This window comes from Orycteropus afer, unplaced genomic scaffold, assembly GCF_000298275.1.
Source record: "Orycteropus afer afer isolate SDZICR_OR568_19922 unplaced genomic scaffold, OryAfe1.0 scaffold00039, whole genome shotgun sequence".
NCBI classification, from domain to species: Eukaryota; Metazoa; Chordata; class Mammalia; order Tubulidentata; family Orycteropodidae; genus Orycteropus; species Orycteropus afer.
The window spans coordinates 14,211,425-14,224,647 of record NW_006921626.1 but is presented as its reverse complement, the minus strand read 5'-3'; positions in this window follow the sequence as shown (position 1 = coordinate 14,224,647).

Genomic DNA, 13,223 nt, shown 5'->3' with positions numbered 1-13,223 from the left:
GGAACATGGTAAGACAAGTGAATTCCATGAGCATAGGCCTAGTGCTGCACTTCATTTGCTGTGAAGTGAGTCCTTTGCCGAGGCAATGCTGTGTGGAATACTATGATGGTGGATAAGGTATTTTGTAAGTTCACAGATGATAGTTTTGTCAGAAACACTGTGTGTGGGAAAGACAAATCATATCCAGAGTAAGTGTCTTCCAGTAAGAACAAAACGCTGCCCTTTCCATGATGGAAGTGTTCCCAAGTAATCAACCTGCCACCAGGTTGCTGGCTGATCACCCCAAGGAATGGTTCCATATCATGGATTCAGTGTTGGTCTCTGCTGCTGGCAGATTGGGCACTCAGCATCGCCTGTAGCCCAGTCAGCCTTGGTGAGTGCAAGTCCATGTTACTGAGCCATGCATAAGCTCCATCCCTGCTACCATGGCCACTTTGTTCATAAGCCCATTGGACAATGGTAGGAGTGGCTGGGGAAAAAGGATGACTGGTTTCCACAGAACGCATCATCCTATCCTCCTTTGCCAAGATCACACTTTAGTAAGCACTCACATGACACACAAATATCTTCACTTATTTGGCCTATTCAGAGAAGTCTATCCCCATACTTCTTTGTCACCAATTTTCCAATCATGTTCCTTCTAAGTCCCTTTCTAGCCAGCCAAACCATTGGCCACAGCCCATGAACCAGTATACAATTGCACGTCCGAGCATTTCTCCTTCCAAGCAAAGTGAGCAACCAGATGCACTACTCAAAGTTCTGCCCATTGGAAGGACTTCCCTTCACCACTGTCCTTCATGGAGGTCCAGGAAAGGAGCTGCAGTGCAGCTCTGTCCACTTTTAAGTAGTGTCTGCACATTGTGCAGAACCATCTGTGGACCAGGCATGAGTTTTCTCTTCTTCAGTTCACTGATCATAAGGAACTCCCCAAGAGGCCATAGATGCAGACTGGGAGAGGGAAGATAATGTGACTAGAGTAGAGACCATAGGCACTTAGACCATTTCTTCATGCAACTTAATTGTGCCTTCAGGTCCTGCTCAAGCCCAATCTCTTATATACCACTTCCATTTCATCATGGGATGGATTGCTACTGCATGTGTCCAACTTTGTGACTCTGGAGGTCAGAAAACTTGATGAGCAACTCAGGCTGCCTGATGACTTGGTGGTCCATGGTTAGTTGTGTAGTCTCTACTACAGCCATGTAATAATCCAAAAGCTGTTTCTCAAAAGGAGAGTAGTTATCTGCAGAGGATGGCAGGGCTTTGCTCCAAGTCCTAAGGGTCTGCACTGTGATTCACCAACAGGGGCCCACCAAAGACTCAAAAGAGCATCTTTATCTGGCATTGACAATTTGAGCATCATTGGATTAGCTGGGTCATATGGCTCAAGTGGCAGAGTGGCTGGCATGACAGAACTGTTGCAGAACCTTCTCTTGTTCTGGGCCCCACTCAAAACTAGAAGCTTTCTGAGTCACTTGATAAATAGGCCAAAACAACACCTCCAAAATCCAAAGAGGTGCACCAGGCATTGCACTTCTTTTTTAGTTTTTAGGGGCCAAATGCAATAACTCATCCTTCACTTTAGTAGAAATATCTTGACATGCCCCCTTATCACTGGACCCCTAAAAATTTCACTGAGGTAGAAGATGTCTGATTTTTCATCAGGTTAATTTCCCACTTTCTTGAGTGCAAATAAAGGAGCTCTGGCAACACAGTGCCGAAGACATTTGTCCGCTAACCAGAAGGTTGATGGTTCAAACCCACCAGCCACTCCATGGAAGGAAGATGGAGCAATCTACTTACATGAAGATTTACCACCTTGGAAACCCAATGGAGGTCACTATGAGTCAGAATCAACTGGATGGCTGGGAGTTTAGCTTTTGGTTAGCATGCAAATGTCTTACCAATAAGTTTAGAGTAATTGATCATTTTTCCTTACAAAGTCTGATCAGCACAATGTCAGCAATGTAATGGACCAATGTAACGCTTGTGGAAGGGAAAGGGGATCAAAATTATGACATAGTGCAGGATTGTTATATACTCCTGAAGTAAGATGGTGAAGGTGCACTGCTGGCCTGGCCAGCTGAAGACAAACTGCTTCTGCTGATCCTTCAAAACCAGAATTGATTAAAAAGAAAAAAAAAAAAAAAGACATTGGGCAGATCAATAGCAGCATACCAGGTACAAGGAGATGTAATTTGCTCAGGCAATGAAACTACATCTGGAACAGCAGCTGCAATTAGAGTCACCACCTGTTCGAGTTTACAATAATCCACTGTCATTCTCCAAGACACCTATCTTTTTTTTTTTTTTTTAATTTTTATTGTGATTTGGTAAAAGTTTATAGAGCAAATTCATTTTCCATACAGCAGTTATGTGCACAATATCTATCTGGCTTTTGCACAGGCTAAATAGGTGAGTTAAATGGGGATGTGGTGGGAATCACGACTCTTGCATCTTTCAAGTCCTTGATGGTGCCACCAATCTCTACAATCCTTCCAGGAATGCAGTGTTGCTTTTGGTTTACTATTTTCCTAGGTAAAGGTAGTTCTTTTTTTCTTTTTTTTTATTTTATTGTGCTTTAGGTGCAAGTTTACAGAGCAGAGTTTGTTTTACATTCAACATTTCATGTATATTTAGTTTCACTCCCTATTTACCATCTCCAACCCTAACCCAGTTTCCTCCCCTCCCTGCCCAGTAACTGCCCCACTCCCATGCTGCTCATAGTTATGCACTCCTGTGTGTCCTGCATTTTCTCCATGAGAATGTTGCTCCTCTGGTCCCCTGTGGCCCACTGCTCTAAGGGATGCATCTCCATAGAGTATGTGGGTGCATCACCCTGGATTCAATAGTCTGTGCATGCATCTTGTTTGCTATTGGGCTGAGAGCCAGCCCCTGGGAGTGAGTTTTATTCCAGGCCCAAAATGTATCCCAGGGCCATAGTATTGGGGGTCTCACCAGACTCCATCCCACCAGTAATTCTGGTCATTATTGTGTTTTTGGATTTTGTTCCATGTTTTTCCTCCCACTCTAGCCAGGATCTCCAGTTTTGATCCTTTCCTGAGTAGTTGGCATTGGTAGCCAGGCACCATCTAGTTCTTCTGGTCTCAAGGGCCATCGTGTTGTGTCCTAGGGCTGATTGCTTCCAAATGCCCTTGGTTTTTTGCACTCTTTTTCACTTCCAATGATAGGAGACCATTAGCTGCATCTTAGATGGCTGCTGAAAGCTTTTAAGACCCCAGTCACTACTCACCAATGTAGTGAGGAACAAGATTTTTATGTATTTTATTGTGCCAATTGAGTCTGGGGTCCCCCAATACTGTGGTCCTGAGTCGGCAGATCCATTGGATCTCCCACAATGTCTGTCTGTGAGGTATTGCTCTATGTCTGTCTGCGGTTGTTTCTGTAAGGATTGGGGTATTTTGTATCACTGGTATCTGTGCAAGATTAGCCTCAGCTGAATCTATCCTTGGTCTGGAGTATAATCCTGTTCCCTGACCCCCATCTGATATTCTCAGGTGTTTGTGTGTGTATCTGTAGCCTGGTGTTTGATGTTAATGATAATGCAGTATTGTGGATATACTGGTTGGTATAAACATCTGTAATCTATATCTTATGTGCACAATTTGGTGTCTTCCCTTTTCCTAATGTTATCATGGTGTCACAGAATCTTTCTATACCATCCCTCCCCTTACCCTCATCAGCATATGGCTTTCAACTAGCCTGAAATTAATCTGATAAGGGCAGTTCTAATAGCTTCACTTGGCTTTCCTACCATAATCGCCTGCACTCCACATGTCAGGGATCCAAGATGGAGGTTCTGCCAGTTGCTGAGTATATCTATTCCAATTATGCATTCTAGAATTGGGGGAATCACTACAGGATGAGTTCGGGGACCGACTGGACCCACTGTGAGAGGGACCTGAGCTCAGACTCCATTAATAACTTGACCTCTGTATGCCCCTATTCTGACTGGTGGGCCACAGTGCTGTTTTGGGTCTCCAGGAATTAGTGTCAGTTCGGACCCAGTATTCAGTAATCCCCAACAAGTCTGATTATTTTCTTTTCCTCAATGAACAGTCAAGGAGTTCTGGTGGTGCGGTTCTTAAGGCATTTGACTCCTAACCAGACAGTTGGCCATTCAAACCCACCAGCCGCTCTGTATAAGAAAGATGGGGCAATTTACTTCCATAAAGATTTATTGCCATGGAAATCCAGTGGGGGTTGCTATGAGTTGAAATCAACCTGATGGCAGTGGGTATGGTTTCAGTTTTTAATGAACAGTGACTCTCATAGAAGGCTGTAGATCCTTTTGGGGAAGGATGGGAGAAAGATTAACAGTTAAAACTTTTGGCAGTATAATGGGGTCCTTCCTCATTCTAGGGGTTGTGGGTGTGCAAACTGGCTCAAGTCTGGGAACTGACTGAGTGGCAGTGACTCTCTATTCTAGCAATTCAAGTTATACTGCTGTTCTTTGACATAGAGTCCTTCTGCTTGTACAGATCAGGTAAATATTTAGTAGAGTTCCCATCTCTTTCACTTCTAGGACACCGTGCCTAAGTAGCCAACACCGTAAGTCCGTATGAGTCAGACTATTCTGATTATTGCTTTTACTGTGCTGTCCATTGTGGTAACCATGTCCACTTCATCTTTGTTGATTAAGTGCTGCCACTTGGCCCCTACCACCTTGGGGTCCAATCAGCTTCAGTGTAGTAGTAGTAGTTGTTGTTGTTAGGTGCCATCAAGTCAGCTCTGACTCATAGCAACCCTATGCACAACAGAATGAAACACTGCCCAGTCTTGGCCAGTCTCACAATCCTTGCAATACCTGAGCCCATTGTTGCAGCCATTGTGTCAGTCCATCTTGTTGAGGGCCTTCCTCTTTTTTGTTGTCCCTCCACTTTACCAAGCATGATATTCTTCTCCAGAGAATGGTCCCTTCTGACAACATGACCAAGGTAGGTGAGATGAAGTCTGGCCGTCCTCACTTCCAAGGAGCATTCCAGCTTGCACTTGTTCAAGGACAGATCTGTTAATTCCTCTGGCAGTCCATGGTACTTTCAGTATTCTTTGCCAACACCACAACTCAAAAGCATCAACTCTTCTTTGGTCTTCCTTATTCATTGTCCAGCTAGGTGTCTTAATTAAATTAGCCCATTTCCCACTGTCAAATCTGGGTTACATAAAATAGCAATCATAGCAGTCTTCAAGGATGCTGGGCCTCCCTTCACAAATTTGTTTCCGACCGTAGTGATAAATGGTGTGTCCTCTGGGCAGTCCATGTGTGGTCTGTGAATCTGATAAATACATTCTAATAGGCCACTTTCCCTAAACCTTTGGACCCCTTCTTCTACTTTATACCAAGGCAGATATGGTACTTCAAATTGACTTATTGTAGACCACAGCATAATCCATGCTATATCTAACCAAATAAACTATATACCCTGTCTTAACCTTTGAGCTGAAACACTGAACCTGTGCTTGTTGTTGTTGTTGTTATGTGCCATCAAATCGGGTCCAACTCATAGCGACCCTTACTTGGGTTTCTGAGGCAGTATCACTAAGGAAGCAGATTGCCCAACTTTCCTTCCAAGGAGTGGCTGGTGGGTTTGAACCGCCAGCCTTCTGGTTAGCAGTCAAGTGCCTCAGGTACTATGCTATCAGAGCTCCCAATCTGTGCTTAGTGGGCCCAAATCAATAAACTCAGACTGATCCAACATTACGTTCCTTGTACCATTATCCCACACCCTTAATAGCCATTCCTACACACATTCTCCAGGTTTCTGTTTGTACATATTGGAATAATCAAACTATTCTTTCAGAGGGCAGTGTACTTCTTCCTAGGTCATACTTTGTCCTTCACCTTTTGGGGATTGCAGGAACTTAAGTTTAGTTATAGATCCAGAAGCAACAATTGGTGGTAGGGGTGGCTCCTGGGAACATTCAGCAATGTCTTGTAAGGCATCTGCTTCATGCAGTGCTCCAAACAATGCCCAGGTGCTGCCCCAGATGATATCTCAGACAGTGACTCAGTAGGCACAGCTGGGTTAGTCTCCAAATGTGGGTGAGAGGGATGGTTTTGCTGGCAGGAGAGATTTAACGGGATTCAGGAGCTCAATGTCCCTAGGTTTCTGATTATCTGCCTATATGTCCCTATCCTGTTTCAAGATCCCATTTCTTCCCCAAAAAATACCCTCACTTTATCTTCAGACACCATTCGAGGTAGGCAATTCAACTGGCATCGTAATTCATCCAATCTTATGATAAGACTCTTTGTTTGTTTTTTGGAAATATGAGCTCTGTTACTACAAGAAATAAGACTTTCTTTCAGGGCACTCTTTGAAATATTGAGGTATTTTATTTGGAACTTGAGCTGTGACTCCTAAGCTGTGAACTCATCTTGTCCTTTCACCACATAAGTAGGACCATCTAACTAGCTTCCTTTTACTCCTCATTCTGATGAAATCACAGAAAAGTATCAAACATGCACTCCCCAGGGTGTCACTTCTCACAATACTTGATCTATTGGTGGTGGTATTTTGTGTATTAATATTGCCACTTCTTGCCATGCACACCTGAAGGAGGCAGAATCATCAGTGCCTTTACAATTAATCAAACTTGAGAATAAATTTACTCATCCTTACAATTTTGTTTCTCTAGAACCACTCTGAGTACCAAATGTCTCAGGCTGGATTCTCTAGAGAACCAAAGCCAGTGACTCTTAGAGAGAGAGCATGAGAGAAATTTGTCTCAAGGAAATGGCTCATGCAGTTATAGGCAAATCCCAAGTCCATGGGTCGAACATCAGACTGGTGGCTTCTCCTGACTTATACAATTGCAGGGGCTGATGAATCCAAGAGTGACAGACAATACAGCAAGCTGCTGGTCTCAGCAGCTGAAGAATATAAGATTGGCAGGTAAAATGGTAGATTGTTAGCTCACAGGCTGTGAAGGCAACAAAATCCCAAGATTATCAAGCAACATGGCAGGCCACTGGTTCAAGTCCAGGAACCAAAGATGATGATGAGCCAGATGCAGGGTCCAGATTGAGCAGAAAGCCAGAGAACTTTCCCAGGATGTCCATATATATATAGGAAACATGCCACACCCCTGAGGAAACACACTTTCAACTGATTGACTGCTCATAGCATATCTTATCATGGAGGTGATTATACTATATCAGATCTCATCATGGGGATGAGTGCATCATAACTGCTAAATCACTAAGAATCATGGCCCAGACAAGTTGACACATAACCTTAACTATCACAATAACCCTGATACCAAATCCAAGCAAACACACACTAAAATAGAAAATGAGACCAATATCCCTCATGATCATAGATGGAAAAATTCTCAACAAAATCCTAGCCAACAGAATGCAATAACATATTTTAAAAAAAAAATAACCAAGTGGGGTTCATACCAAGTATGCAAGGATGGTTCAACATTAAAAAAAACAATCAATTTAATCCACCACATAAATAAAGCAAAGGAAAAAAACCACATGATCATATCAATCGATGCAGAAAATGCATTTGGAAAAATCCAACACACATACCTGATAAAAGTGCTCAACAAAAAAGGAATAGAAGGAAAATTCCTCAACATAAGTAAAGGACATATACAAAACAGCAGCCAACATTAGTCTCAAAGGAGAGACTGAAAGCATTCCCCTTGTGAACAGGTACCAGACAAGGATGGCCTTTATCACCACTCTTATTCAATAGTGTATTGGAAGTCCTACCCTGAACAATAAGGCAAGAGAAAAGATATAAAATGCATCTAAATTGGCAAAAAAGTAAAACTACCTGTATTTGCATATGATATGATCTTATACATAGAAAATCCCAAAGACTCAGCAAGAAAATTACTGGAATTAATTGAAAGATTCCGCAAAGTAGTAGGGTACAAGATCAACATTAAACATAAACATAAAAAAATCCATTGGCTCGGATATGGGGAAGTAGTTATGTTAGCAAATGTCTTGTTGTATACGTTTTCCCCACAATGAAAGTTAAAAAAAAAAATCCATTGGATTCATTTATACTAACAAGAACTCTGAAAAGGAAATCAGGAAAACAATACCATTTACAATAACCTCAAAAGAAGAGTGCTTAGGAATTAATCTAACCAGAGACACAAAAGACCTATATAAAGAAAACACTACTAGAAACCAAAAGAGATCTACATAAATGGAAGAATATACCATGCTCATGGATAGAAAGACTTAACATTGTGAAATCTACAGATGTAATGCAATCCCGATCCAGATTCTATCATCATTCTTCAATGAGATGGAAACTTTATAAAGAGAGGAGAGTGTTCTGGTTACGTGGTGCCACTCTGACAAGAATATATACCACAAATGGGATAGCCTTAACAAACAGGAGTTTATTCTTACAATTTGGAGGCTTTAAGTCCAAGTTCAAAGTACAAAGCTCTAGGGGCTGGGTGAAAGCGCCTCAGCCTTGGACTTCAGCTCTGCCTCCAGTTCCTGGCCAACTGAAACTAGAGGTATTTCTTCACTCAGGCAGCTGCTGGCTGCTGAGGTTGCTGAGCCCAAGGTTGACAAATAAAAAGGCACAGTTCCAATGTTACCAAACCACACAGCAGGCCATTAATTTAAGTCCATTGTAAGTCCCAAGGTCAGTAAAGCATGGCAGGCTGCTGAACAACAACATGGCTATATGCAGGGTCCAAGTGTGCCATAAGCTCAAGACCATTTCTCAAAGCTGCTTCTTATATATGGGAAGCAGACCACATACCAAAAGCAGCTACTCAGCCACTTGTGGTAGATCCCACCATGGAGCTGATTGCCAGTCTCAGCATGGGGAATAACTACCACCAGCTGCCCAGCCACTCAACCAGGCCCAGCCAAGTTGACACCCAAACATAACCACCACAGAGAGAGACCCCAGGTAAGGAAAGTACTATTAAAGAAGATGAATAAAGTGGGAGGCCTCACACATTCCAATCTCAAAACCTACTACACAGCCACTGTAATCAAAATAGCCTGGTACTACTGGTACAGTGACAGATAGACCAATGGAATAGAATTGAGAACCCAGAAGTAAATCCATCCAGCTAGGGGCAGCTGATCTTTGACAAAGGGCTGAAACTCATTAAATGGGAAAGAGATAATCTATTTAACAAATAGGTCTAGCAAAACTGGATATCCATTTGCAGAAAAATGAAACAGAACCCATATTTCACACCATATGCAAAAATGAATTCAACATGGATCAAAGACCTAACTGTCAAACCTAAAACCATAAAGACCATCAAAGAAAAAATAAAGACAAACTTAGGGGCCATAATACATGGCACAAACACAGTATCAAACATAATTAAAAATGCAGAAGACAAACTACGTAACTTGGACCTCCTAAAAATTAGACACATAAGTACATCAAAAGATTTCACTGAAAGAATAAAAAGAGAACTCACAGACTGGGGAAAAAAAATTAGCAATAACATATTGGACAAGGGACTAATCTCTAAAATTTATAGAAAACTTCAACAACAAAACCTCAACACCTCAACAACAAAAAGACAAATAATCCAATTTTAAAATGGACAGAGGACATGAACAGACACTTCACCAAAGAAGACATTTAGGTGGCCAACAAACACATGAAAAAGGTTGGCAACTAACGGGGAAAAGTTATGATAACTTCTTAGCCACAACCAAACTCCTTGAGAAAGTGACTCACTGGATCTGCAGGCTTGGGACAATGGTTACAGGGAACATCAAGCTCAATTGACATAACACAGTACACAAAAATATTATTCTACATCCTACTTTGGTGGTGGGTGTCTTAAAAGTTTCCAAGCAGCCATCTAAGATGCAACAATTGGTCTCTCCACATCTGGAACAAAGAAAAGCAAAGGAAACCAAAGATATATGGGAAAATTAGTCCAAGGGACTAGTGGACCATGGGAACCTCAGCCTCCATGACCCTGAGACCAGAAGAACTAGATGATGCCTGGCTACCATTGGCAATCACTCAGAAAGGGATCAAAATTGGATATAGAGGGAGAAAAGTACAGAACAAAAGTTGAAAAAAAAAGACCAGGCTCACTGGTCTGATAGAGACTGGTGAGAGCCCTGTGACAATGCCCCCTAATCCCCTTTTGGGCTTGAAATTGAACTTAATCCCACAGCTTAACATTCAGCCAAATAGGCCTACAAGGTGAACAAATATACCAGGGAGGTGCACTCCTTAGAACAATCAACCACAGGAGATGAGAAGGACAACATTTGCACAGGGAGAAAGCTCAGAAGATAAGAAATGCATAAGAAAGAATAGGAAAGAAGGACACAGGGAAGAAGTGGGAAGAGAGTTGTTACACTGGGGATTGTAATCAATGTCACAAAACAAGTGAATTGTTGAATGGAAAACGAAATCACTCTGTAAACTTTCACCAAATCACAATAAAAAGTTAGAAAAAAAAAATGGTTGTGAATATTAGCCATTAAGCCTACGGCCATCACGTTGATTCTGACCTATAGCAATCCTTGAGGCCAGAGTAGAACTGCCCTATAAGGTTTCCAAGGCTGTAAATCTTTATGGAAGCAGACTATCTTATCTTTCTCCTATGGAGCACCTGATGAGTTCAAACCACTGACCTTTTGGTTAGCAACCAAATCCTTTAACTACTACACCACCAGAGCTCCTTCATTAGACAATAGAGATGTACATCAAAACAACAGTGAGATATCATCTAACCCCAGCATTAATAGCAAACTTAAAAGAAACAGACAACAACAAATGCTGGTGAGCATGTGGAGAGATTATAAAATCTCTGGTAGGATTATAAAATGGTACAACCACTGTGGAAAAGAGTGTGGTTCTTCCTTAAAAAGTTGGAAATAGAGATACCATATGATACTAAAATCCCCACAGAAATAAGAGCCATAACACAAATAGATACATGCACACCCATGTTCATTGCAGCAAAAATCACAATGGCAAAAAGTATGAAAACAACCTAAATGTCCATCAATGAATGAATGGATAAACCAACTATGGTACATACACACAATGAAATACTACACAACTTTAAAGAATAACAATGAATCTTCAAAGCATCTCATAACATTATGAGGACTTTACGGAGGACGTTATGCTCAGTTAAACTAGTCAATCATGAAAGGACAAATAGTGTATGAGACCACTATTATAAAAAGTCAAGAAAATGTTTTTACACAAAAAGAAATATTTTGTGATGGTTACCAGGTGTGGGAAGGGAAGACAGGGTAAACCACTAATTAGAGGGTAGATGAGGGTAGACTAATTAGAGGGTAGAGTGAAGGGGAAGACAATATACAATAAGGGTGAGGTCAGCAAAACATGATCAAAGCAAAGGAAGAGACTGGGAGGAGTACAAGAGTTAAAGGCAGTAGAGATAAATGCTATTAGATATACAATCTTGCAGTAACAGTAGTAACAGTAATCTACAAGTGGATGCACAGATAGAGATGCAACCTGAGTAAGTGTGGGAAGAATGAATATATATATGTTTGACAAAAGATATTTCTATATAAGTATTTACACATGCTACAAATATAGCCATCAATATAGTAGAGCATACAGGGGACAACTTATTAGCCATAATAAAAGAAAACCTTGCGGGAATGAGTCACTGGGCCTGGGGACTCAAGACCATAGTCTCAGAGAACATCAGGGTCAATTGACACAACATAGTCCACAAAGAAAATGTTCTACATCCTACTTTGGTGAGTAGTAACGGGGGTCTTAAAAGCTGTGAGCAGCCGTCTAAGATGCAACTATTGGTCTCTCTGCATCAGGAATGAAGAAGAGTGAAGAAAATCAAAGATACATGGAAACAACAGATCACCGGAAACTCAGCCTACATGACCCTGAAACCAGAAGAACTAGATGGTGCCTGGCTACCACTATACACCTGTCTTGGATAGAATGGGAGAAAAATGTGAAATAAAACTCAAAATCATAAATTTAAAAAAAAAAAAGACCAAGCTTACTGGTCTATAGAGATTAGTGGAATCCCCAAGACTATGGCCCTTAGTTACCCACTGAACCTGGAGCTGAACTAGCCCCCATGGCTCAAATTTCAGCCAAATAATAGATAGGTCTACAAGGTGAACATTAACGCTAGGGAGGCATGCACTCCTTAGAATAATCAACTATTCAAGATCAAAAGGTCATCATTTGCCCAAGGACAAAGTTCAGAAGGCAGGAGGGTTAGGAAAGGAGGGACGGAAATGAGAAACACAGGGAGGAAGTGGAATGAGTGGTGTTACATTGAGGGGATTGTCATCAATGACATGAAACAAAATGTGTATGGATTGTTGAATGACAAACTGATTGCTCTGTAAACTTTCACTCAAATCACAATAAAAAGTTAAAAAATATAATAAAATACCAGTGGATTTTGTTTTTAAAAGCAAACAAAAACAAAAACAAAAAAAACCTCTTGTCCTTACTGGTAAAAATTAGAGCTAAGATATAAAGTTGTTCTCTTGCATGATGAGTTAGAAGAAGCCATCAAAGGGGTAGAGGAGCCCAGCAGATTTCCAGAGAAGCCAGGAAGAGACCACATGGCCCCTCAAAGGTGAGTGAGAATTTCAGCTGCTGAATTCCTACTTCCCACTTTCTGATTTATTTCCCATAGGGCCTGATCCCCTCTGATTCCTTTCTTTGGATTTCCAAGATCTCCATACTTTCACAATAAGGCTCCCTCTTTCCTTGAGCCAATCCTAGGGGATGTTGTCTTATCTTTAATCCAAGAATCATCACAGCACATGCATCCTGAGGACCTAAATTGGGCTCTTGGGCCTGTTTCCCTGCTCCCTTCTATCCTACTTATTTTCCTGACTTTCCCACATTTCTTCTGGGCTAGAAGGCTGGGTGTGAGGTTGGCTCTCTCCCGGGACCTGCATAAAAGACCAAGGATCCTGCTATCTCAGAAGCTCACCTTCATTTCCCTACAAACTGCAACAGGACCTCTCTGAGAAAGGGGGCAATGAAAGATGAAATATATTATGAAAGATGAAATATATTATGTGTCTGAGGCCAGACACAGTCAGTCCCTACAAGTGTGGCTGGCTCCTGCTCAAGGAATGAAGCAGAGAGTAGTCACAGAGACTAACACAGCAGGTGAGCTTGAAGGGGGCATCTGAGCCTGCTCCCTAAGCCTGAGCATTAGGCACAGAGCTAGCTACCGATGCCTCAGAA